The sequence below is a fragment of the Triticum aestivum genome, chromosome 5A, assembly GCF_018294505.1.
Source record: "Triticum aestivum cultivar Chinese Spring chromosome 5A, IWGSC CS RefSeq v2.1, whole genome shotgun sequence".
Taxonomy (NCBI): Eukaryota; Viridiplantae; Streptophyta; class Magnoliopsida; order Poales; family Poaceae; genus Triticum; species Triticum aestivum.
In genome coordinates, this window is record NC_057806.1 from 568283111 (window position 1) to 568311045 (window position 27935).

A 27935-nucleotide genomic window follows, 5' to 3' on the forward strand; every position below is an offset into this window, starting at 1 on the left:
GTTCACGATGGTCAGTGGAACGATGGTGGACAGGTGGTTGCGGTCGGCGGTGCAGGACATGAAGGAAAATAACCTGACAGAGGTTTTATGTCCGTGTCGAAAATGCAAAGGAATAGTTTGGCTTGACCCCCATGTCGATGGTCGTGTCGAAGCGCACCTGCTCATGACTGGTTTCATGGATGGCTATACTCGGTGGATAACTGAAGATGAGGATGACGATGTTGAGGATGCCGACGGGGCAGGCAATGATGACACGGGGCAAGACGAAGAGATGATCGATAATGGCGGCGGGGAAGAGGCCGGACATGGCGGCGGAGAAGGGGCCGGACATGGCGGCGGAGAGAACGACATGGACTCCACGCAGCAGAGTTCGTCGGTACTAAGTTCAATCGTGCGGGACCCTCATGTTCAAGCATTGCTTCGCAAGGAGACGAGTACTGAGAGAGCTGCTTCTAGAGAGGAGGCTAAGCTGGAGCAACTGGTGGTAGACTCGAACACTCCATTGTATGATGGTTGCAATCCTGAGGTGACCCGCTTGAGTTTCACGCTCCAAGTGCTGAAGACGAAGGCTAAAAACAAATGGACCGACACTAGCCTCGATGAGCATCTCAAGTACCTAAAGGATGTTCTTCCCGAGGGTAATCTATGTCCTAGTAGTGTTGATGAGGCCAAGAAGATCGTGTGCCCTCTTGATCTGCCACACGTTAGATACCATGCATGCATCAACGATTGCATAATTTATCGGAAGGAGCACGCGGAAAAAACAAGTTGTCCGGTGTGCAATGCTTCTCGATACAAGAAGGCCGGGAAGAAATGTCCCCAGAAAGTGGTATGGTACTTACCGATCACTCCCCGTCTCCAGAGGTATTTTGTAGATCCCAAGGAAGCAAAGCTAATGCGCTGGCACGCGGAGAGGAAGAAGCCCGACGATGGAGATGATCCGAAGCTGAGACACGTCAAGGATGGAAGCCAGTGGAGAGCGTTGAACAGCTTCTATCGGTATTTTGAATGTGATGCAAGGAACATCGTGCTCGGCGCGTGTACCGATGGCATGAATCCGTTTGGCAACCAGAGCACCAACCATAGCACATGGCCCGTGTTTGTATGGATGTACAACCTCCCCCCTGGTTGTGCATGAAATCGAAGTACATTCACATGAGCATGCTTATTCAAGGGCCGAAACAACCAGGAAATAATATTAATTTGTATCTGGGGCTACTTCAGGAGGAGTTAGACACGTTATGGAAAACACCGGCCAAGACATGGGACGCCAGCAAAGGCGAGTATTTCAACATGAGAGCCGCGCTGATCACGACAGTGCACGACTATCTTGGTTACGGATATGTGGCAGGCCAGGTGTGCCATGGATATTGCGGATGCACGCGGTGCATGGATGATACGACGTCTCAGCAGCTAACGTCAAGGAAAGATGGCGGGTCTGGGAAAATCGTGTACATGGGGCATCGAAGATGGCTCGAACAGGACGACCCGTGGAGAAACCGTGGAGATCTATTCAATGGTCACGCTGAGCATCGAGGACCTCCACGTAAGCGGAGCGGTGCCGAAATCGATGAGCTGTTGAAAAACTGGAAGGAGTGCCCCGCGCCGGGAAAGACGATGAGAAAGGCGCCGGAGCCGCTGCTGAAGGTATGGAAGACGAGGTCTGTGTTCTGGGACTTGGAGTACTGGCACAAACTCGATACACCTCATTGCCTTGATCAAATGCATATCTGTAAGAATGTCCTTGAGAGCTTGCTCGCAACACTGATGAACATGCCGGATAAGACCAAGGATGGGCCGAAGGCAAGAAAAGACTTGCAAGATTTGGAAATCAGGGAAGATCTGCACATGCCGCCACGTAAAATGTCAGACGAGACAGAGACGGAGACAGAGGCACGGGAGAAGAAGGGCAAGAAAATAAAGAATGAGGATTATTGCCCCCCTTCTTGCTTCACCTTAAGTCAGGCTGAGATCAATCAATTCTTTAAGTGCCTTACCGGAGTCAAAGTTAGTTCCGGTTACTGTGGCAAGATAAGTAGATATCTAGACACGGACAAGAAAAGGTTCAGCGGGATGAAGTCTCATGACTGTCATGTGATGATGACGCAGATATTACCTGTTGCCCTTAGAGGGATAATGGACAAGCACGTCCGTGACACGCTTATTGGTCTCTGCAACTTTTTCGACGTCATCTCTCGAAAGTCGATCAGTGTGAAGCAGCTCCGAAGGCTACAGGAAGAGATCGTTGTGATACTGAATGAGCTTGAGATGTACTTCCCGCCCGCGTTCTTTGACGTGATGGTGCATCTGTGTGTCCATATTGTGGATGACATAATAGACCTGGGGCCGTCATTCCTGCACAACATGATGCCGTTTGAGAGGATGAATGGGATCATCAAAGGATTCGTTCGTAACATGTCCCGTCCGGATGGAAGCATCGTCCAGGGCTATTTGACACAAGAGTGCATCTCTTTCTGTGAGAATTTTCTATATGGCGCAGACCAGCCGCCTGGTGTTAGTGTTGGTTTGCCCGTTAACAAGCACGATGGGAGGCTCGAAGGAGAAGGTCACTGCAACGGTCGCAGGGAACTGCACGTGGCATACTCAGATCGACGCAGCGACTTTGACAGAGCAAACTTGGTAGTGCTACAACACCTAGACGAGGTAGATCCTTTCGTGGCACTGCACAAAGAAATTATCGCAAAGAAGTATCGTGACCGGGGGTATGCAGGACGGACGCCGAAGTTACTAGAGAGCACAACTCCACTTTCCTGCATTGGTTCAAAGAGCATATTATTGCTAATCCCCCGGAGGAGGGCTCTAAGGACGGATTGCTCATATACGCCTTAGCACATGGCCCCTCGCCCAACCTCGTAACCTATCAGGCATATGATATCAACGGATACACGTTCTACACGGAGGCCAAAGATATGGACAGTGATGAATATCAGAACTCAGGGGTGACGATGGAATGCATGACCGGCAGCGACAACGGCGCAACTGAACGATTTTATGGAAGGGTCGAGGAGATCTGGGAGCTTGACTACTCTGGACTGCACAACACGACGATGTTCCGTGTCAGATGGGCTAAGAATGTCGAAAGAGAAAGCCGGATTTTCACTACCATGACTATACCCGACGCCAAGAGCGCTACCGTGAACGCTATCGCAAAAAACGAGCCATGGGTACACGCTAAGCACGTGACACAATGCTTCTTCATAACCGACCCATGCAATCCCAGTCGTGTTGTCGTGAGGAAAGGCAAAAGAAACATCATTGGAATGGATGGAGTCGCCAACGAGGAAGACTATGATCAGTACGGCAACCCAATGAGGGAAGATGACGATGATGATGAAGTATACGTCAAAAGAAGAATCAATACTACATTACCAAAGAAAAATCGTACTCCATGGAAAAGGCAAAGTCACAATGAGGGGCTCAATTATTCTTCGACGAACAAGAAGGGAAAGAAGCTGACTCAAAAACGAAAACGTCAGCGTTGAGGAATCGGTCAAATGATGTAATATATATATATATATATATATGTTCCTATTTTGTATACACACTTAATTAGCCATTATTATGCATGGGTCCAATGATGTAATATATATATGTTCCTATTTTGTATACACACTTAGCCATTATTATGCAAGGGTCCAATGATGTAATATATATGTTCCTATTATGCTGAGGAAAAGAAAAAAAGGGAAATTGGTTATAGCAGTAGCGCTTTAGTGAAAAAGAGCTACAACTAGTCAAGGTAGCAGTAGCGGTTTCCGTAGAAAATCGCTACAGCTAGTCAAGGTAGCAGTAGCGGTTTCTGCAGAAAACCGCTACAGCTAGTCAAGGTAGTAGTAGCGCGTTTCGTGTAAACGCGCTACTGCTACGTCCACTTAACCCAAAATTCTCCCTCTCCCTGCTTCATCCCGCCTCTTTTCCCCCAAATCCCCACTCTCTCTTCCCTGGCCCCGTCGCACCGCCGCGCCCGCCCCCGACCTCGGCGTGCTCGCCCCCGACCCCGGCGCGCTCGCCCCCGACCCTGCCGCCCCCGATCCCGCCACGCTCGACCCCGATGCACTCGCCCCGACCCCGCCGCCCCCGACCCAGGCGCGCTCGCCCCCGGCGCCGGCGCTCGCCCCGACCTGTCGGCCCTCGCCTCCCACCTCTGCTTCCTCCCCTCCCAACCTCGGCCGTCATCGGGCATGCCTCCTCGCCCTGCACCCTCTCTAAACCACCCCCTCTCTCTCTCTCTGCTAGCTAGGGTTAATTTACTTAGGTTTTAGTTATGTTAATTAGGTTATCTATTTAGTTATGAATTTAGATAGGTTTCAAAATTTGCTGAATTTATATGCAAATTTGAACTGGACATGTGATATGTGGATATGTCATGTTTGGACATGTTTTGGTAAATGATCCGAGTTGCCTATGTTACGCCGGAATGTTGATTCATTTCCGTTCCGGTGAATTTCCGGCGCTTGATATGTCCGTTTTTTAGCAAAGGTCATGCCGAAATTTCCCGTGAATAAAGGCATGATTTGTGCTACATAGTTGGCATATCGAGTGCTGGCACATAGATTTCTTTTTTATCTCATTTCTCATTTATTCATACTTTTAGAAATAAATGAGGACACTTAATCATAGGAAACATGTCGAACAACGAAGAAACTGGGCCTTCTGACCAAGATGCAGACGAGATGGATTATGAGGGTGAACAAGACTACCTCGACTTTTTGACTGCTAAGCAAGGTTTGCAGGTCCGCCTCGATGATGGTACTGACGCCGACACCGAGCCGGCACCGATGGCGGCGCCAAGACCGGTGGGGAAGGTACCGCCGGGGAAGATACCGGCGCCGATGCCGGTACCGAAAAGAGGCATAAGAAGCAGAGGATACGAAAACCTAACAAACTAGGGATTGGACGACTTGTGATCACAAAGATGGCACCTGGCAAGTTTGAGCCGTTAGAGCCGGAAGAACCTCACAAGTGCTATGGGAACCAAGTAGGATGCATCCTACGGGAATGCGCGAGCATCAATGACGATGACTTAAGGAGTAAAGAACATTTGACGCAGTTGCTCCTAATGAAGTTGCATAAGAGATTCAAGTTCCCCGATCGGGATAATAACATAGAACAACCGTGGGATGATCCGAAGATGAAAAAGATTAACAATCACGCCATGGGCATGTTCAGCAATGATTTGGCCTCCTGGAAATCGAGGGTGAAACGAGCTATTGAGGCTGAGGAACCCCTGTCCAAGATTCTGGAGGAAAATCCGACACTTACGGAAGAGGAGTTCGAAAAGTTCAAGGACACTTGCGCTACCGAGGACGCCAAGGCTAAGGATGCGAAATTCAAGAGCCTTCAGCAAAGGAACACGGGGAAGCATCGCCTCGGAAGCCGTGGCTACCTCGGTAAAAGGCCCATATGGGATAAGGAGGATGCGGAACGTGAAGCCGCGGGTCTCCCAGACCCCTTCGCGAAGTTCACCAACCCCTTGGAGCATGACTTCATCAGGGCCCGCTACAAGTGGGACAAGGAGAAAAAGGTTTTTTACACGGACAAGATCACGAGGAAATTGATTAGACTACTGGAGAAGCAACACCAGCTTGCAGCCGAAAACCCTACTTCTCCGATGAGGCCCAAGTGGGACACCCCTCTCAACCGGGCCTTGAACGAACTTAAGGGACTCCCTTTGGGCCAGCGGCCGCAATATGGTCGTGTGCACGGCGCTGGAGATGGCGCCACGTGGAAGGTGTTTTACAACGAGGGCCCGGAGGCCAAGAAGCAGAAAAAGAAGTTTAGTCAGGCGGACATCGACGCGAAGGTGAAGCTTGCGGTCGAGAAAAAAGCAGCTGAGGACGCGAAAAAAGCAGCCGAGGACAAATATGAGTTGCTATAGCAGGCAGTCAATGCAGCTGTAACTGCCTGCAGAAATGATTTTGCTACTAACTTGGTTCCAGTTATCATCAACTGGACGAAGGAAAATCCAGACAAGACGGTACATGATTTCCCGTTGCCCAGTTTCGTCGGGAGCAACTCCATGAACAACAACACCATCACACCATCACTTGCTCACGCAACTGGGCCTCCTCTCGCAGTCGCTCCCGCTCATAGCAGCCCGTCCTCAGTCTCTGGCGCGCTTGGTGGGCCTTCGTCTTTGGTTGAGCTCGACGCCGTCACGGTAATTACATGTCACACCAACATATATATATATATATATATAATATTCCATTTTTGTTGCCTTTCGGATGTTTTACGCCACAGACATATGTGTTTGCAGGCGAAAGAAACCCCGTGCACCATACTCTACTTGATCAAAGGCCAGAAGGTGGACGTGGGAAAGGGGATGATAATGGACCCCTTGCAACCCACGTTCCACAACCAGTCAATCCCTGCTGGGCACTTCAGGGTTAGCTTGTCCAGTGTGAAATCAGGGCACGAGGATTTGCCTCCTCTAGTACAGCATGTGGGAGTGGACGATGAGACCTCGCCGCGGATTGGAAGCTGCAAGGGTTGGGTGCTGCTATGGCCGAAGAATCTTATTCGTCTGGAGCCGGCCGAGAGCACACCAATAACCACACATCAACAAGCATGTGCGGAGACCACCACCCCACCTACGCAATTACCAGCTCCTGTAGTGCCGGGTGGGAGCGGCGAACGACATGATGAAGGGGGTGCAATAGTGCTGGCTGATGTAATTTGTCCTGTAGAATAGAGAATGGATGATGAGACGGAGGTCGACCCTATGGATTTCCTCAATACAAACGCGTATGAATGTGACATAGAATTGATGAGTCAACCATATGACGAATCGGGCTATCAGCTTGCTAATGAGGATATGGATGACATGCCCGGGCAGGAAGGTCGTAGCAGGGATTGCAAAAAGTCTCTCTTCATGAAATCCTCACAGGACACGCCTGAAGTTGTTGCCTCAACACAGGCTCAACTATCCCAGTGCGAGGGTCGTACAGTACTTAGCCCGGGAACACTGGGGCAGGGGTTAAGGAAGGGTCTAGAAGGTGTGCCCAAGAAAAAGGAGAGAAAGAGATCAGGGAAGATAGCTGCCTCCAAACAAGCCAGAGCACATAGCAGCAAAACGATGCATTCTAAAGAGCGTGTACCCGTGAAAGGTGCGGCCATGTTCCATCTCACGGGCGAGCCGATGCTACCGCCGAAACCACTGGAGGCACTATCAGGGGATCTTAGGAGACTGCACGACCATGTGCTGTCGACTGAGAAAATCCTACTAGCCTCAAAGGATCCAGGATATCCGACATACGCGGCTCGTGTGCCTGAGGGGAAGTGCTACGTCGAGACACGGCCCGCGGAGGTGTTCTTCCTGTGGTTTGACCATATCTTTGAGATGTTTCTGACAAGGCGGCTCGATTTTACAATCGTCCGCCTTTTTGCGCTACATATGAGCTCTGTCATGAACAGTGAAGAAGTCTCGCAAATCTGTGTGGCGGATCCGTACTACATGCACGAGTCTTTCTTGAGTCTCGGCGACTTTGAGCGTGAAACTGCTAGGGACTACCTCCAAAACTTCATGGTACAGAATAAGGACTGGGAAATTGTCCTCGTGCCTTATCATCCAAAGTAAGTCAGTTTCGAACAACCCTTTCATACATTTCAATCATTCCTTCTCTCTCTATGGGGAATAATTTGAGGTGTCTTTTCTCCGCAGCAACGGGCGCGCCGTCCTTATCGTTCTTTATCCTCAAGTCTCCCACGCCATGTATTTTGACCCTTCCAGAGACTACGAGAAAAAAGACTACACCCACATAATGAATATTCTAGATGATGCTCTCCTAGGCTTCAGCTTTAGAGGTGGCCACATGCAGATCAGGAAACAAAGGAACAAGAAGATGAGTTTCGCGCATAAAACTAACTTCTCCTACATCCAAGTCCCAAAACCAAGCAAGAAGGATGGATTGTACATCCTCCATCTCATGAATGAGTTCAACACGGATCACCAAAAGCTTTGCATGAGAAGCAGAAATGATGATCATATCCACAAGTGGCTAGAATCTCATGGAGAAGCAGATTATAAACTTGGAGATGAGTTCTTTCACATCCAAAGCGACATTGCGACGATCATCATGAAAGAAGTCGTCGATGAGAAGGGGATGTTCCACCACGGCCCTATATCGCGAGCTGACGTTCGAACTCGCATAGGCATGCAACGTCTAGACCTCACGCCGTTCAAGAAGCTAGGGTCCATCCTCGATGATATGGAAGGATGGAACTTCTAGTGATTTATGATGCCGATGATGATGATATGTGTCGGTTGAACTTGTATACTATTTGTAGTGATGCAACTTTGTGATGTCCATGATCCCTGCCGAACTTGTGTAATGCTACTTTGTTAGTTTGCGTGCGATGACCTGCGTACCTCTAGTTAATTAATTTGCGTACTGTATGTTGCATCTGGTTGCTAACCCTTTCTTTTTCGGTGTTCTCTAGTATATTTTGTTGCATATATATGATTGTACATCCTCTTCATGAACATGCATCTCTAACAGGTACCTAGTTTCTTGATGGCGAGATGGAACTGCTATGTCGTGTACAAAGGGAAGGTTCCAGGGGTGTACAACGAGTGGCATGAGTGTCAGGCGCAAGTGAATGGGTTCTCGGACGCCAGCCATAAAGGCTTCAAAAGCAGACAAGAAGGAGAAGCTAGTTACTTGAGGTTCACGCTAGCGTGAGAGAGGACTCGTAACCGCCATCTCATGTACTGCATAGTTCCGCTCTCACTCATAGTGATAGCTCTTCTCGCGTATACCTTTGTTTAGATGGATGATGTTGTAGTTGCAAGTATTCGAGACTTGCATGTATCGCTATTTTCGAGATGATGACAAGATACCACTTTGTGTTGGATGATGATTATGACGAGACTATTTGTATGTATATGCTATGATTACATTTGTGGTCTCGCGGGCATTTGTATGTGTATCATGATGACATTTGTATGTGCTAAAGATTCTTCTATAAAGCATGTTCTAGCAGTAGCGAGTGGAGAAAAGTTAGCAGCAGCGCGGTTGTAGCAGTACCGCGCACAGGGGAAGCGCGCTATAGCTATTAGCAGCAGCGAGGTTCCTTTAAGCGCGCTGCTGCAACACTTGTGTAGAAGTAGCGCGGGTGGACCAGCGCTACTGCTATACGTTAGCTGTAGCGCCTTATTGGTAGCGCGGGTACCCGCGCTGCTGATAGGCCTAAAACCCGCGCTGCTACTAGCCTTTTCCCTAGTAGTGGATCTTTACTTTATCACAATGCTTATCGCCACAACTATCATCTCCCTCATCGCCATAGATGTCATCCTCATCACCATCAATGTCATGATCATTCTCACAGCTCATAACACTTCTAATATTGCTTCACACTCCCTAAGAAATGACAAGACTAGTTATAAGAGATATGAAAAACAATGCAATGTACTTTAAATTTAATTGAGGTACAAGGAACAAATTTCCTTTTAGGGAAGCTACAGAGAACAAATTTTAATTGTTCTAGAACCATCTATGCATGGAGATATATAGCTAATCATGTCTTACTGTTGGAACTAGGAACTCAGTGTACGTCGACAATTACTAGTGTTACACTAGTAATTCTTTCCTTACCAAAGCATACATCTGGGCAATAGAAATTAAAATATTAACATGAACAGTAATAATAAAACTAGTTCACCATTTTGCATCTTCTATCCAAAAGGCTATAGACTAGTACTTTTTGACATCTTAATCCATGTATTTTTGTGTATTCATGGAAGACAAAATCTATTTACCCATCGTAACATTCAGTTATTTGTGGTACTGTTTTCTAATTGCTGTATACCCTTACACAACTGCCGATTAATGGACAAGCCAATAGAATGGCAGAGGACATCATACTAGATTTCTCGAAGAGAACGAATGTGGCTGCCATGAATTTGGAGAGGCAAGAGAGATCTGGGGCACAAGCTACCTTCAGGTTCCAATGATATCTTTTTAACAGGCAAGGAATTCATCAAACACTTTACAAGGACCAACACAAAACTCGATCCTACGTACGCATAGTAACTGCATACAGAACAAAAAGTTAGACTGACCCATAAAGGATGAAGCAGAAGGCATATGTGCTGATGCTCAATTCAGACACTTCATTTCTGTACAGCTGAAGCACAGTGTGGTATCCTAAATTGCAGAAGAGTATAATAAGTTTGTCAGCGAAGCCTTATCTAAATGTTTCTCATTTTATTGTTGTTGAAGCTGGACTTGCTGAAGCCGTCGATAAGGGCTTTGTGCTTCACCAATTTCACCTTGTTCCGAGCGATCTTGGACAGCCTCATCTGTCTTAATGCCCCTGTTTTCGTTAGGCCTCTATTATCAGCAAAGATATTTCTGGTACCTTACCAAAATTCAAATAGTCCAGTGTGGCACAAAGCCACAAACCATGGCAATGTTTTGCATCATCTAAATATGCACGTATTTCCTCATCTTACTTTGTTCCTGAATAACTAGGTGTACAAATTAAGCGAGTATTTCCAGCATAGTTGTGTGAATCGTACCAATTTTGACATCTTAGCTAGCAAGGATTTTACATCAGAAATCAATCAGACTATACTAGGTGCGGATTGCAACCTTAACTTGCGAGTAGTACAATATTGTAACTGGGGAACGAGAACAGAGCCGAACCAATTAGCCCGCGCTGCCGCTCGACCATCAGTACGCTCGCCAGTGCCTGCCACCACCGCCAGCGTATTGTTGCTGCAAAAAGAGAAGAAAGAAGAGACAAGGTGAGAGGATAGAGGAAATCCCGGGAAGGAAAAGGAGGCACTGACCTAGCATCGTAGCCCACCGGTGTTGGCCGCCGCCACCAGAACTGTCGAGAGACGAGATTCGGGTGCACTTGCACATTACGGGAGGGTAGAAAGAGGTGAAAGGACCAAAACTCCGCCAGCCTCCCCGGCCATAGCTGCTGTGAAGTGGAGAGGCGATGGGAGGAGTTGATCTGAAGCTAGGCGGTAGGGAGGTGAGGGATGGTCTGTGGCGGCGAGGTGAGGATAGGCGACAACGGCTACCAGGGGGATGTTAGATGAAAGTGATCGTGAGTTCGTGCCGAGTGGGCTAATTAGAATTTTTCGTTTTGCGCTTGCGTGGGTTGAAATTTTCAACGCGCGTGTAAATATGAGTTACATTTTTCAGCTTCTTTTATTTATATTCCTCTTATGTTATGGCCTTCCCTCAAAAAAATATTGCTCTATACATTAGAACACTGATCATAATTATATTTCATCAATTTAAATACAATGTATGATATTGAAATATACTTTGCAACATTTTAAAGTCAAATAAAATTAAGAACGACCTTTTTATAACCCGACAGATCACAAGCACATGTCAACCGCTTTGTTCACTTGATACATGCCCTAGGGGGGGGGGGGGCCCACACCGCTCTCCTCCACCCTAATAGCTTATTCCGAATGGATAAAGTCGTCTTGCTCGAGAGAAATCAATCTCATCTCTAACCAGTCTCAAAACGCCCTCCTCCCCCATCCCACGAGCTCCGCCAAGCATCTGTTACTTTGGTGCGCACCACCGCCGCCGGTATTGGTTCCACTCCTAGACCAATATGCTACCAATTGCTCCTTTCGCTAATGCAAACCCCTAAGACCATTGCACGTAGATGACACGGTCGTCACTACAATCCTCATCTACAGTATCCTCGTTGCTTCAAGCCAGGGAGCCACGCACCACCAGCCATCGCCATTGCAGAAGGAGGGTGTCGCTGCTGTAGAACGGCTAGACGGCATCGAAGAAGTTTTGTGCTTGATACGGGGTCGGACTGACGTGCACCATACTGTGTGTGGTAACTCTCGGGCAGTCACTCCTCGTCGGTTTTCTACGACAATGCAGGCTTGCCCCACCGGACCGAGATTCCTCAGCCAGCTCTTGGTTGCACGCTATTGTTCTTGTTGCATGGCGCTTGAAAGCTTGCCCTCAGCGTCAAATCCCAAGACAAGACTAGAGGAGAAGAGGGAGGTGAGTCAAGTGAGGAGAGCTGATACAACTAGGCGGTGAGAGGATTAGGTCAACTCCAAAGCTATGTATACATCAAAACGGACACATCAAATGTCCATGGACATGTTTGGACATGTTTGCACACAACGCTAGGGGAGCTGGTCATCCAACCATAATCATCAAATCTAGACAACAGGAGTGGGCCATGCGTGGGCTAGGCGGACCTAAAGGAAAATCACATGGGCTATGAGGACATATTGTCCAATTGACAGTGAGACAAGCGGACTGTGTGGACTCTCCCAAAGCTCCCTCAGATGCACCACAAGCCACAAAGAAAAACCCGCGTCAGCCGGTACCAGAACCACATGCGTTGCATCAGATCTGTACCCCATGCATGGTAGTAGTACCAGCCGCCACTACCGACCACACGGGAACATCGTCCTGGCTTCCTGCACACAACCCCCTAGCACTACTCCCCTGCGCCTCTGTGCCTCCAATTGGAATCTTCTTATATGGAATTATATGGAATATAACATGCGTCATTCTACATTTATCGATATGGTGTCCATCAAAACATATCATTGAGAGGGTAAGTTAACCGTCGGTTATTACTATACACTCTCGGGTATTTTCTCAAATAACCGAGAGGCACACATGTACCGTCGGCCATTTTCACTCACAGGTGAGAGTTTTCTTTTCACCTTTGGCTATTAAATATCACCGTCGGGCATTAGATCTAATCCCCATGGGTGTGGCAAAAACCGTCGGGCATTACATGTAATCCCCGAGGGGGCACCAAAAACCGCAGGGTATTACAATTAACCGTCGGGCATTACATGTAATCCCCGTGGGTGTAGGAAAAACCGTCGGGCTTTACAATGAACCGTCGGGCATTAAGTTGGATACTCGAGGGGTGGATGTTCACCGTCGGGCATTCTAGTATACCGTCGGGTATTAGTGGTAATACTTGTGAGTTGATACTAATCGTCAGCCATTGCAACTACCGTCGGCTATTACTATAATAACTGACGGCCCATCGGCTATTAGGTTTCACCGTCGGAAATATGGGGATTTCTAGTAGTGTCTTAGATTTGTTTAGATATGTTAAGATAGAGAAGTATCTAGACACGTTTCAGTGTTATATACGTCTCTTCATATATCTAGATAAATCTAAGACAAGCCTTTTGGGACGGAGGTAATACGTTAATTCGTTATCGGTCTCATTTTGGTTTTGGGTCCATTGAATTTCATGCGAGGTGTAGACTCAGGTGGCTCCTGACTAGGGTTTCCTCAGCCTCTCGGCAGCCGCCACTAGTCCGCCTCATCTCCTATGGTTCTAGGACAATGGAGAAGCAGTCGATGCTGACCCTTGTTGGCGAGAGGGCTCACTTTTTAGGTGTTTTTTTATACATCTCCAACATATCTACTTTTCCTAACGTTTTTCCTCTTGTTTTGGACTCTAATTTGCATGATTTGAATGAAACTAACCCAGGACTGACGTTGTTTTGAGCAGAACTACTATGGTGTTGTTTTTGTGCAGAAATAAAAGTTCTCGAAATGGAACAAAACTTTGCGATGTATTTTTATATAATAAATAAGAATTTCCGGAGGCAAGACCTACCGAAGAGGGGCCCCTTGGTGGGCACAACCCACCAGGGCGCGCCCAGGTGGGTCGTCCCCACCTGGTGGCCCCGCAGACCCTGAAACTGATGCTATAAAATCCTATTTTTCTAGAAAAAATAGGGAGAAAGAATTATCGTGATCCACGAGATGGATCCTCCGTCACCTCTTGTTCTTCATCAGGAGGCCAGATCTGGAATCCTTTGGGACTCCGGAGAGGGTGATCTTCATTCTTCGTCATCACCAATCCTTCTCCATCGCCAATTCCATGATGCTCCCCACCAGGAGTGAGTAATTCCTTCCTAGGCTGGCTGGTCGATGAGGAGTTGGATGAGATTCATCATGTAATCGAGTTAGTTTTGTTAGGGCTTGATCCCTAGTATCCACTATGTTCTAAGATTGATGTTCCAATGACTTTGCTATGCTTAATGCTTGTCACTTTGGGCCCGGGTGCCATGAACTCAGATATGAACCGTTTATATTATCACAATTATATCCATGTTTTAGATTCGATCTTGCAAGTTATAGTCACCTACTACGTGTTATGATCCGGCAACCCCGGAGTGACAATAGTCGGGACCACTCCCGGTGATGACCGTAGTTTGAGGAGTTCATGTATTCACTATGTGTTAATGCTTTGTTCCAGTTCTCTATTAAAAGGAGGTCATAATATCCCTTAGTTTCCAATATGGACCCCGCTGCCGCGGGATGGTAGGACAGAACAAGTCATGCAAGTTCTTTCTATAAGCATGTATGACTATTTACGGAATACATGCCTACATTATATTGATGAACTGGAGCTAGTGCCCTATCGCCCTAGGTTATAACTGTCTCATGATGAATATCATCCAACAAGTCACCAATCCAATGCCTACGAATTTATCATATATTGATCTTGCTAAGTTACTATTGCTATTATCACTTCTACACTTGCTACAAAATTACTGCTATCATTGTTACTGTTACCATTGCTGCTGTCACTACTACTCAAAACTATCATATTACTTTGCCATTGATTGCTTGCTGCAAATAATTAATCTCCACATGTGGTTGAATTGACAACTCAGCTGCTAATACCTTCAAATATTCTTTGGCTCCCCTTGTGTCGAATCTATAAATTTGGGTTGAATACTCTACCCTCGAAAAGTGTTGCGATCCCCTATCCTTGTGGATTATCATTTCTCAATCGCACTAGGGTTTGTGCTACGCTCAGGAAGATGAGACGGCGGCGACTTCCTGGAGATGGAATAAGATTCTCCTCGTTTATCCCCCAACTAGTAGAAAACAGGGCACCAGTCTCGGTTCTGCAACCGGGACTAAACAATCGGGTCTAAAGGCCCCCACTTTTAGTCCCGGTTGGATTACGAACCGAGACTAAAGGTGCTCCACGTGGCCATTGTTGGACGCCCAGGTAGGAGGACCTTTAGTCTCGGTTGGTAACACCAACTGGGACTAAAATGCAACCACACGTCAGCAGCTGCCGAGCGCTGGTTTTTTTTGAAAGGAGGGGTTTAGGGGTTTCATATTATGTTTCCCCCTTTTCTTTTTGTGTTTACCATTCAATTATTTTACATTTAGGGTTTTCATTTTTATTTTATAATTTTCATTCAACTCGACGCTAGCTACTACATATGGCAATGAAAGAACCATTAATTAGACAATATTGTCATGGACATGTATAGAGAGAAGTGACCTCTCTTTCTCCGTGCTTGGTCGAACAACAAGTTTTCGTATAACATCTCCTACAATCCCTAACATCATCTACCAAAATCGCATTGCAACTCCCCATGGTATTCTCCGTCTTCAGGTATGACATCTCTTACAATCCCTACCATCATCAATGCTCCCAAGTGCAATATGTAGCTTGGAATTCAGCATGTACATCCGGACCACACAAGTTTGAGAGGCATCCATGTTAACCTAACTTGTTTAACTTATGGAACCTGTCCCTCTTGGGGAGCCCTGCCCCTCCTTATATATGTTGAAGGGGCGGCTTACATGACTAGTCCTATTAGGATTAGGATTACTCTATTACAAGTGGAGTCCTAGTCTTGCTTCCTTTATAGGAGAATATTCCTTACGCCTTTTCTCTTAAGCTGGCCCACCATAACATGAACCGGCCTACCATAAACCGCCTTCTGGGCCACCGGGTCTTATCGTTCCTCTGACCCGCTTGTCGGGTCACCCATGAGTCGCCAGGCTCGGGTAGGTCACTTAGTGAGTCGCCAAGTCCGGCCTGGTTATACTTCCGGCCGGGTTATGCCATGGGGTATATACCCGACATTAACCCCCCCCCCCCCCGTTTAATTTGGATTGATCCATGTTAAACTGACCTGCAACATAAACACAAGAACAAATTTGTCGGGTTGTACTCCCGTTTTAATATTCTTATAAACCGGCACTTGATCATACTTAAGTCCTTGTCATTTCTTCCTTCTGAAAAATCCGAGTCAATAGACCAGCTTCATAAACCGGAAGCCCCCAAGGGTCCGCTCATTACACTGTGATGAGTCGGGTCTTCAATAAGGTGAGCAAAAAATGACTTTGCATTAGCCCCCAAGTGTCATGGTGCATGCTTGCAACTACATGAGTCTTGCATATTTGATGTAATCTCAACTTGAATAATGCTGCCCCCAAGTGCCGGGTCGTAAGACTGCAGCGATTCGGGACTATTTCTTCAATTGTAGAATAAATCATATCCATTGATAATATAATAGCCATTGCGCTAAAGCGACTTTGAAAACCTTAATCATAATACTGGTTATTGATAACCATAATAAAATCCAGCCATGTTGGCTATTTGAATATTTGAATAATATAATCCAATGATTTATGAGCGCATGATTCCAATGGCGCAATCCAAATATATACTGGTGACTTATAATCCCAAGCCAGTCCGGGTTAATAAACACTTGATAATTTATCATCATACTGGTGACTTATAGTCGAAAGCTAGGCCGGGTTAATAAACGCCAGTGATTTATAATCATGCTTTATTCAACCTGTTTCTGCATACAATAAGTTGAAAGTGTCCTGGGGGTTTACCGCTGGACGGGTCATGCTGCCCAAACGTATAGCCAAGGTTTATAACCAGAGCTATATTTGAAAATAATCAAATATGAAATAGATGATACCTGTGACATTGAATCACATCGTTGGCTTACCAACGTTTTGTAGTGTGGGTGATAACCCAAATCTTGAGTATGGATAACTCCTCCCATGTTGTAATAAACACCGGAGTAACCATATATAATACTGGCCATTTATAGTTGAAACCAGGTTGGGTCAATAAGCACCGGATTATAACTGATCATGTACTGACAACTTGTAGTTGAAAGCCAAGCCGGGTCAATGAACACCGGATTATCATAAGATATTATAAACCTCATCAAAGGAGAAATAAAACTTGGCAAATAAAAGCATAAAAAGAACATGTGAGGCTTTTCATGGGCTGTCAGGCCCAAAATCGAGGCTTTTCATGGGCTGCCAGGCCACTGAGTTAAACCATTTTACAAAGCCTTTTAAGATGGACCTCACATTACTCAATCCTCGTTTTAACTTTGACAAGTTCAGGGTCTATGAGATTGACTTGTCAAACGTTCGATGTTTCATACCACGATTACCTGGACGGAGTGCCTTACTTAAAAAGGCAGGATAACCCGGAGTTTTAGGTGAATACACCTGGTTTTCAAGCCTGACTTGATAGCCTATTACAAGGGTGCAGACTATTTATTCTTTGATAAGTAAAGAGCCCCCGAGTAATATTTTGAGCTGTGCTCAGTGGGTGCCTATGTTTGAGTTGTGCTTTTGCAACACTCTCTTTGGCCCGCAAGTGATTTCCCTGGTGGCCTTACGCCGGTCAAGAGGTGTAGCTATGGTTCGAATACGACCAAGCCCTCAAGTGATTTCCCTAGTGGCCTTACGCCGGTCAAGAGGTGTAGCTATGGTTCGAATACGACCAAGCCCCCAAGTGATTTTTTATATATCCTTATAAGCCGGATCAATGAGTAAACAGAACTCCGCTTTATAAATAGGAGCCCCCTCTTGATCAATAATATGATAAGCCAATAAGGCAGGATACCCACACTACAAGAAACCTGCTAATCCATGACGGACTCAGTCTGTCACGGGTCAATCAAAAACCATCATGGATGCAAGTCCATGACGGATGCACGTCCATGACGGATTTCAAATCCGTCATGTATATCGCGTCATAATTTGACATGATACCATCCTTGACGGTCCTTGGCCGTCATAGATTTGCCCTAAGGCCCGCCCAACCCAGACTAGGCCCATGACTTTGTGACAGAAAAGACCGTCATAGACTTGACGCCACGTAGGATATTTGATTGATCGATTGGGATGACCTGGGTGCCTAGGTGGACTCTATTTTTCGTCACAGAAACCGTCACAAATTTAGGCACAAGTTTAATTTAGCCCGGCCAATTAGCCATTCCAATTCTAACACAGTACAGTTTCTTTATCATAATACATTACCCAAATCACAATGCCAATTTTGGCCCAAGACAACATATTTCCAGAGTACATCACATATTGTTGTACTTATTCCAAAGTACATCACATATCGCAGTACAATACACATAATCGCGTAGTAATTATTCAGCCATACACCAGTATCTACAAGATCGTAGTTTACAAAATACGCCATGAAATGATGATTTACAACACCAATTGACGAAATACATCACATATCATGGTTAGGAACCAGCACTTTCCAGTTTACATCAACACAGCATAAAAAAATATCGAGGTTGTTATTCAGGTTCTTGCCGTCGGCACTCCTAATGGCAATTATCATGTCGAGACAGATTGCAATAGACAGCAAGTAGCCTGCTGCACAATCATACCTACAATATTCACAACTGTGTTGAATATTTGTAGATATATGAATACATAGTAGAAATAAGAGAATTAGAACCAACTTAAAAAGTGAATTACATGTCCAAAAGTTTTAAATCTTACAATGCCTACAAATGGGAATAACAAAGAATCTACTATAAAAAAAGAATAAACATGAGGTTGCTTAATATTAATTTGAAGAAAAGTGTGTAAAATGAAAGTCTAATCAAGATGACCTAAATGAAAACGTAATAGAATGTACACCACATAACTCGAAGTACCATAGCAGCAGCAGTTCAGGCCATATAAATCCGCCGAAAAAAATTAACAAACCTAAGTTGATTTAATTATCCATGTTACTACTATGCATATCAATTATATATGCTCAGGTCTAGGGGTTGCCCACTTGAGCAGCATTGAGATTTATTTATAGCAGGAAACAATAATGAAATGAAACAGCTTATTTGTAAACAAGATGACAACAAAAGGAGTATAGTTCTAGTAAACAACAGATCAGACCAAACAATGCTGCATAGTACTTACATTTGTTTCACGATTTTGTTTGACATGCAGCACGTCAGGTTCGTTGGTTCCATATTAAACCACAACCATATTGTGCACTTAGGCAGATCGCTCATACCTGAATCAGTAGAAATAACAAACTTGTTGAAACCAATATATAGTAATTTCCAGGAAAGATATTGTAATGCAAACTAGTGATAATTTCTAATGCCCTACAAAAAAATTAGTATCATGAACTATGAGAATGAATGATGATAAATAGTATATTGTGTTAGTTACAAGTGTTGAGCGCATTACACCAAGTAAATAGTCAGATTTGAAGTCAGGTCAAGTAGCAATCAGATTTTGTTCAACATGCAACGCCTCAAGCTCCTTGGTTGCTGCCTCAAACTAATCACCAAAGGCATAACTAAGAAAAGATATTGTAATGCAAATGTATAAATACTTGAACTACTTTCGAATACCTTACAGAAATTTACAACATCATGAATAGTAAGAGCGAATGGTTTTAAGCAGAGTTAAAATGGTGCTGCTAGTAGGTTGTAAGCACAGAAATAAGTACAGGGTAAATGTACACCCATCAAGCTAATGTTAAAGCAAGCAAAAAAAATTCGCCGAAGCTGAAAGGCCAAGATTAAATCTTAACAAAACCAAAACTGAAAAGGTACTGCTGCTGCTATATTGTCGGCGTCGATCAGGCTAGAGATGTACCATTTATATTTTCCAGGATGAAGAAATTAGTCTGATAGTCTGATGTGCAGTTTCATTTCATTATTACTAACACAAAATGTTATCTCAACTGAATCCAATTAGAAATATGCCTTCCCAAATGTGTTTATTTCCTAACTGAATACTTACAGAACTGATTCAAATGCATACTAACTAAAATAAGAAGGACTAAGGTATAGTGGTTGCCGTGTATTACCTTCCCTTTCTTCATGATGTACTTGACCGGATGGCCCTCAAGCAAATTTCACAAACTGACACTCAACTACAATGGAAAAAATCACATAGGCAGAACATTCACATTCCCTTTAAATTCAGAATCTATTGAAATATGCACAGCCTAGCGAGCGTTCAACATATTAGATTTGACTAAAAATTGAAAAGTTACCTTCAGTGGTGGCGGGAGGACAGCGACGCGAGCTCTAGCATCAGGGTAGTGCACTAACGCGAGTTCCAGCAGTCGGGGAGGGAAGTTGAGGTCGATCTGCTCTGCATCTGGAAGGGCAGCAGTGGGCCTTGTTGTGGCGCTATCACGGAGGAAGCAACAGATCGAGCTGCCTGACGGTCGGGGAGGACAACCACTGGTCGAGCTGCCCGACGGTGGTGGAGGAACACGCGCTGGCCAGAGATGAGCCGCCAGATCCGTTGAAGCCTCGCCGGCGCCAAAACCCTAGCCACGGGGAGGGCTTGCGGGCAAGCGCTGGTGGCGAGGGGAGGAAGGAGCAGAGTGAGGGGAAGAAGAGGGTGTGCCGCGCGCTGGCCATAGCCGTCGAAAGTCGCTGGAATTGGGGCAGCGGCGGCGAGGAGCCGCGTGTGAGGCAGAGAAAGAGAGGGGCGAGAGAGAGAGAGTTGGTTGCGCCGCTACGGAGGAGGAAGAGAGGAGGGGCCGAGGAGGTGGTTTTAGGGTTAGCTTTTTATACGGGGAGCTAGTTATGCGGGCTTGAGTGGGCTTGAGCGGGCTTGCGGGGCTCTACCAAGCCATCCATGACAGATTTTGAAGATGTCACCCGAAATCCGTCATGGATTAACAGATTTCTTGTAGTGCCATGTTTGAACCGCGCATCATGGCAGCAAGTCCTCTTCAGCAACCTTTAACTTTTTGCAAAAGATAAATTGTTCTTGAACCGGATATTGAGAGCGTTAGAGCTTTGCAAGAGATAGTTTCCTCTTAAACCGGATTTGAACCAGATACTAAGGGCTTCAACACTGTGTGGGAAATGGGATTTCCCTTAAACCGGACTATAAACCGGAAGCATCATTGTGAGCCGGAATATTTCTGACGACCTTTAAATTTTTCATCAATATAACAGTAGCCTTTGGAACCGGGTTATCTTTCCCTTCAACATCCTGGGGGTTCTTGACTTCACTGAAAACCGCAGACATTTGTCTAGCCATATCATTGTAGCCCCCGAGTCTCAAGGTGACTCGAGGAGTTGGCTTGAGATTCTCCATATTTGACTGTGATATAAACCGGCATAAGTTGTATATCATTGGTATTGATAGCACGATGTAATTCCACATAAGGTTGAGGTGACAGCGGCGGGTTATAAATGATCTCGTATGAGCCGTGTCAACAACTCGGCCAATGGTTCCTTCCAACTGGCTATTTGATATTAACCAAACTGTAGTGGCGACGACTTATGCGCATGTCCATTGAGCCATTCAGCGTAGGCGGCGGATAATGATAATTTGCCTCCAATTTATAGGAAGAAAACCGGGCTACCCAAGCAGTGACTGGCTTTATACTCAATAAATAGCTTATGCAGACATGCGCGGCCTAGTGTGTTGATGTAGACTAGGCCGCAAGAGACGGACAACAAAGACGACCGCGGCTTCAGAAGCAGCACAGATAGCTGAGTCGGCCGCGGTGTTATAAGCCGGCGTGGACGGGCGAGTTAGCCACATCATGTTGATGTAAACTGGTCTGCAGAATGGTGACTTGCACATATATTCATCGAGCTTGATGGTATGGTCAGATGCTAGCGCATTATAATGATGGCGCGAGCTACACATCCATGCCATGGCCATAGCTTTTGTGGTGAACAATTGGTCCTGCATAAATAATATCGCAAGCCAGAGTAATTTGTTCTTTTAAAGAATACAAAATATATCAATAAAAATTGATTGGACAGATTTCACCTTGATATGTTAGGCCGAAAATTATCGCCACGGGTTTGAAGATCACAACGGTGAAGCTGAAACCAACCACGAGTGAGTCAGCCGTGAAACTAGATAAATAAGTCGGCCAAGGCGTTGTAAACCGGTGCGGACGAACAAATTGTCCTCCGTGTTGTAAACCGGTGCAGACGTGTGAACCGGCCGCGAGGGCGGATGGGCGAGTCATCTTTGGCGTTGTAAAGCGGCGCGGGCGGACGAATCGGCTGCGGTGTTGATGTAAACTGGACCGTGACACATATGCCCGTGAAGCTGACTCGCCCGGACAACCGATGAGTCGGCCGCGGCGCTGTAAGCCGATGTGGACGGGCGAGTCAATCTCGAAGACTGATCTGGAGTTGGGTCGCTCGTGCATGTTGAACTCCTCCTTCTTTTTTTTCCTAAACACCCGGGTTTTTGAATCGTGCATCTGTTGTCTGAATCGCGCGTCGTGGCAGCTCAAAAGATTGTTGGAAGTGACGCAATAAAAAAACGCCAGCAAGAAACTCTTGAACTGAATAGATTTTCGAGCATAAAATAGCACGAGCAGACAACATATGTTTTGTATAATACGCATTTAATATGCAAAGCAATTTAACGGAGACGTGTGCACCTGATTACATCCGTAGACATTTGCAGAGCAATTTGGGAACAGGGTGAGGCGGCGTGGCCGGAGTGGCTCGACGCGCCGGCGAGGTAACTTGGTGGCGGCGATTTGTGGCCACAGAACCGGTTCAACCCGGCAACGGACATCAGCGAAGGATGGTTAGCGCCGGCGACTTACACCCAGCAAGATGAGACCACGACGCCGGGCTTCGGCAGCGGAGGCGGCAGCTTCTGGCGAGCGGTATGGCGTTGGTTAGGGAGCCCATCCTTGCTAGCTAGCATGACAGACCGGTTGTCTTGAGGCAGCGGTAACCGGCTGAGTTAATGCGCAGCTGTGGAGACGAGCAGAGGCAGGGCGAGCGCCGGGAAGGCAACCCAGCACGGGACGGCCGAGGAAACGGCTCAATGTGCCGCGGTGGCCGGCCGCGGCGGCAGAGACATGAGGGCCGGATTTGGTGGCTCCAGCCCGGCCACGGCGACAGGGCGGAGACCTGTGACAGCATGCTTCGACTCCATCTCCTCTTTACGTCCGTGTCCTGGTCGTTGTCGTTGGTTTGACTATCCACCTCCGTGTCTTCCAGTTTGTGGTCTCTCTACATTTTTTTTTGCATATTTTTCTTAATTACCCCTTGAGCCTTGATGCGTGGAGTAGATTGCTTCCTGTATCCTTGATGCGTGGAACAACCGCAGCTTTCAGTCAATCCTTCCAAGTTTTGAACAGCGTGCTGGTGCGTTTTTTCCTCATGTGCACGCATTGCCACATATATAAATCGGTAAATCGTTCTGATTCGAATGCAAGTTGTATGTACGGATAAAATCCATCATCTCAAGAACGCGCTCCAAAAATTGATCTGGTTTCAAACCGTCAGATCGAAGTGTATGCCACAGCGCGCAACGCAACCTTAAATTTTATTTAATTCTTCTTCGTCTGATCAACCACGAGCTTCTCGATCCCTGAAAAGATCCCTTCAAGAACTCAACATAACCGTGCGCGAGCCCTATGATGGGTGCCAACTGTCGTGGAAACATCACGACAGATGTCCTAGTGTGAGAACTTAGTCGTGAGGCCAACGCATCTATGTAGTAGCTTGAAGGGGTTGGTCGGAATCGAGAGACGCAAGTTTTTACCCAGGTTCGGCCCCTCACAGTGGAGGTAAAAGCCTACATCCTGCTTCGTTGATATTGATGATGATGATCATGATTACAAGGGTGCTCATCTCGAGAGCTGTTGACTTCTCTGTCTAAACCTAATTTGTTTAACTTATGAAATATGTCCCTCTTGGGGAGCCCTGCCCCTCATTATATATGTTGAAGAGGCGGCTTACATAACTAGTCCTATTATGATTAGGATTACTCTATTACAAGTGAAGTCCTAGTCTTACTTCTTTTGTAGAAGAATATTTCTTACGCCTTTTCTCTTAAGCCGGCCCACCATAACATGAACCGGCCTACCATAAACCGCCTTCTGGGCCACCGGGTCTTATCGTTCCTCTGAACCGCTTGTCGGGTCACCCATGAGTCGCCAGGCTCGGGCAGGTCACTTAGTAAGTCGCCAAGTCCGGCCGGGTTATACTTCCGGCCGAGTTACGCCGCAGGGGTATATCCCCAACATATATCTCTTTATTTTCTGAAACTATATATGCTCATGTGGACTATGCTCTCTTCGTGCAGTTGTGCTCTTGAATAGCGTTATAAGCAAGGCTCCCTCATCAGCACCTGATCATATAAAGTACTCCAACAAAAAAAAGATTCCTCTACTTTTTTCTGACATAAGATGAAATTTAGAGATGGATAGGGGTCACAATGCACATCTACTAACTTTTCGAAGTATGATGGATCGGCCAAATATGCATTACAATCATTGTCCATGGTTACTAGCATGTATATACGCTAACAGTCCGGCATATCCTGTTTAAGGTAAACATTGATCATATATACGTCGTCTCAAATAGGTAAATGGTTACCTTCCATCGCCGCTGCATCAGATTGCGGTGAGGATCCGCGCGGGTGACCTGGACATGTGCGTTGTCCGGCGTCATGGTGGCGTTGACGACAGAAGGGTCTGGCAAGATCAGTGCATTGATTGCTCCTGAAGATGATACTGCGGAAGAAGGCGGCAACAGATTCTATAATGTGCACATGCGGTGCAAATTGAGCGTCTTCTAGACCGGTTGGTGCTCCCAGCTAGACGACGGGCGGCTTGATGAGGCTACCGAATTTATTGATGTGCGTGGCACGAGGTCAAGGCATATCATTAATCTTGTAGGTAGGGCGCCAGTTTTCTTCAGGAAGGTGTCTTTGAGTTGATCTATTTATTTATTTTCTAAGGCCTTGTTAAATAATGTAATAAAGATGGTTGTGTGCATGGCGCGATGCAGAGGCCGGGGTAATCCTTCTTTTCGAAAGAAAAGGTAAATGGCGCAAAGAAAATTAGAAGTAGAAAGAGGTTGTAGTTTAGAGATAGACAAGAGCGCACTACTTACAATCACAATTAAGCTTCGTGGATTCATGCATGTCAGACTAAAATAAATGGTTCATATCCATGTCGGTAGAAAATTGTCCTGAACATCAGTAGCAAAATGGTTGTAGCTTGGCGTACATCTGAGAAGGAAAAATAAAAAGAACCATTTCCGTGAGGTGGATGCGAAGCGCCGCCTTGAGCGCTTAGTTTCTTTTCCACACAAACAATCGTGACACTCATTGGAGCTTCCATATGCTATATATGGGCAGTCTTTTTCATCATTCACCACTATTCTCCTTAATTCTTCCTTCTCCCCCAGCCTCGCTCTGCCACGTCATTTCTTGTAGCATACAGAGGGCTAGCGACTTGATTAACTGCAAATGAAAATTGTAGTTGTAAGTCGAAATAAGGAATCCCGCAAAAAAAAAGTCAAAATAAGGAAGACTGTATACTGGTTTCTGAGAGGAGACACAGCGCCTCTCATTATTACGTGCTTAGTCATGTCACAAGAGTTTTCTAGAATTGATATTGACATATATATGATGCCGTTGTTTCATTTCAACACTGAAAGGCTTTTTTTCAAGGATACATCAAAGATTGACGTATCAGGATCATAGAAGAACAACGCTGAGTAGTTTACAGCAGAGCATACACCACGGTCCCAAAGCTAGAAACCCACCAAACTGAGAGGCTTACATTTTCCTAGATTAAGCATCTCGATCTGTAAGGCGCGTGCCAATACTAGATCCGTTGCTGGGTATATAGTTACTTGGCTACACAATTAATCATGCTGCTCGCCAGAGATGAGAAATGCTCCTCCTGCGACACCAGAGCATCATTGTCTACATCTGTCTGGGTTGAAGCTAAAACAGAGTCCGGACAATAGAGGAAAAAAGAATTAAGGTGTCCAGCAGAGATAATCTCAGTAGCATGAAAATTCCTGGTGCCTTGCAATCCTATATTACAACCCATATAAGTTGGGAGCTGGTCGTGCAAATGCATGCCATGCCAAGGATGAAAGGAAGCTAGTCTGCACTCTATGAAGACGCGTTCACTAGCATTCTTCATGGAACATGATACGCGTGGGTGAATTATATATGAGTTGGCTCGTGTAGCCATTGTCTTTTGACGGTTGGTTGGCACAGTCATAATAGTGGTGTACTACATACTTAGAGGGACATCTATTCTGTGTTATCTAAGAAATGTAGCATATATATACCTGACAAAAACCTCGGTACAACATACATGCTAAATCGAATATTTCCAACTCTCAAAGTAACAGAAAATCAATAAAAAATTATATTTGATTGTTGATTGTCTCTCCAAAGTTACTACGAGGAAGTCATGTTCAGTTATAAGGCTATGGAGCAACTTTGTAGCTGAAACAGAGTATAATTTCCCGACACCTCCTCAACCTACGTCCATGTGCCACTTTCAATATGAATTGATGCACATTAGTTAGCATCTACATTAATTTGCTCCCTACTTGCCACCTTTTATGGACACATAAAATTTCATTATGAAGAGACCATATGGCCCAGAGGGTAATAAACTCAAGGTCTCACATGCACACTGATCCGAAATGCTACTCAATATACAGCTCCAAGTTCCTAATAAGAAGACCTCCAAGATGCGATGTGAAGGAAGAACAAAGATACTGAATATCAATTAGCTATAACAGAACTATTGTTCTACACATATGTACATATGAACCTGCTTATAAGAACGCTAGATTTAAGATGGATATTTTTTTCAAAATAAAATACTACTTGTACGAATGGATAGAAAACAAACTAACTGTCCTTGTCAATTTCATACAAAATATTACAATTGGCATACTTTAGTTGTTATAATGGGTAGATTCGTACTTCAGTTGTTATAAAAATTATGCAGGTAATTAGACATGTATTAGATCTTCCATATGTGTCATATACTAGAAAACATGCGTGCATCCAAGGCTGGCAGCCAATGTTGAATAGCCCACCCGCCATGTAGACTAAGCGCAGTGGCGGAGCCAAGGGGGACGAGCAGGGGCCTGGCCCCCCTATCGACCGAGCGAACATGCAACTGCTAGTATGCAATTAGCGATAAAACGCATGTGCACATGTATTCCCCCCCCCCCCCCCCCCCCCCCCTAATTTGTGAAAAGCCCATTAGGAGTGGCCGATTGGCTCTAGTCCTGTCATGTGGTTGGGTTCTACCCTAATTGGCTGATATGTGGGATTGTCTAAAAAAGCTGATACGTGGGATTAGTGGGCAGAAAATTAGACGCCACCATTCTATGCACTTTCTTCCGCTCGCCTCTGCTCATACGGCGACGGCGCGACGCGGCCTTTTCAGAATTGGATTCGATTCACATTAAATCATGCGACGTTCGTGTCACGAGGGGAAATCATGTAGAGGCTGCACCCACCAATTGTCTTGCGCTCCAGCTAACTACCCAAGGTTAGCACTAAGGGCTATTGACATTGATGACTCAGTTTTCATCTTATATGTGCCAAAATTATTCTTTCGATTTAATCTAATTCCTCTAATCGTTAGGTCTGTGATTCTATGTTTTCTTCCGACAGAATTACTAATATCTTTTATTTTTCTATTATGGGAATATATTGATATTTTTTATTAAAGCTTTATCGATCTTATTGACAATTGTAGCGTCTAACTGAAATTAATAAAAACGTAAATATGTTTTTATTTCATCGAAGCGCCACATTATTAGTGTCCCACTCGAGATTTTTTGTTGTTGGCTCCGCCCCTGACTAAGTGTTATTTTCCATTTGATCGACCTACTTCCATAGGTTCCATTTCAGCCCCATTCCTCCGCAAGCGACTTGGCTATCAGCAGGATTTTTCTGTTTTTTCAAGGCCGCTTGATCTGAGTCGCAAAAAAGTAGATCAAAATTGAACAAGTACTCACATAACTAATCTCACCATCTTGGCCATGGAAGGTGTCCATATTGTCACCTAGTGAAATGACTATACTACCCTTT

General features: G+C 45.6%; 1 long non-coding RNA gene across 1 annotated transcript; it reads right to left on the reverse strand.

Moving 5' to 3' along the window:
* Window positions 1-18117: 18117 nt before the first annotated feature.
* Window positions 18118-20572, reverse strand: LOC123107738 (uncharacterized). The gene is made up of 4 exons (XR_006451735.1): window positions 20113-20572; window positions 19924-19989; window positions 19020-19116; window positions 18118-18484 (listed from the first exon to the last, which is right to left on the reverse strand). It is a non-coding gene; the product is annotated as an uncharacterized lncRNA (long non-coding RNA).
* Between the last annotated feature and the right edge of the window lie 7363 nt (window positions 20573-27935).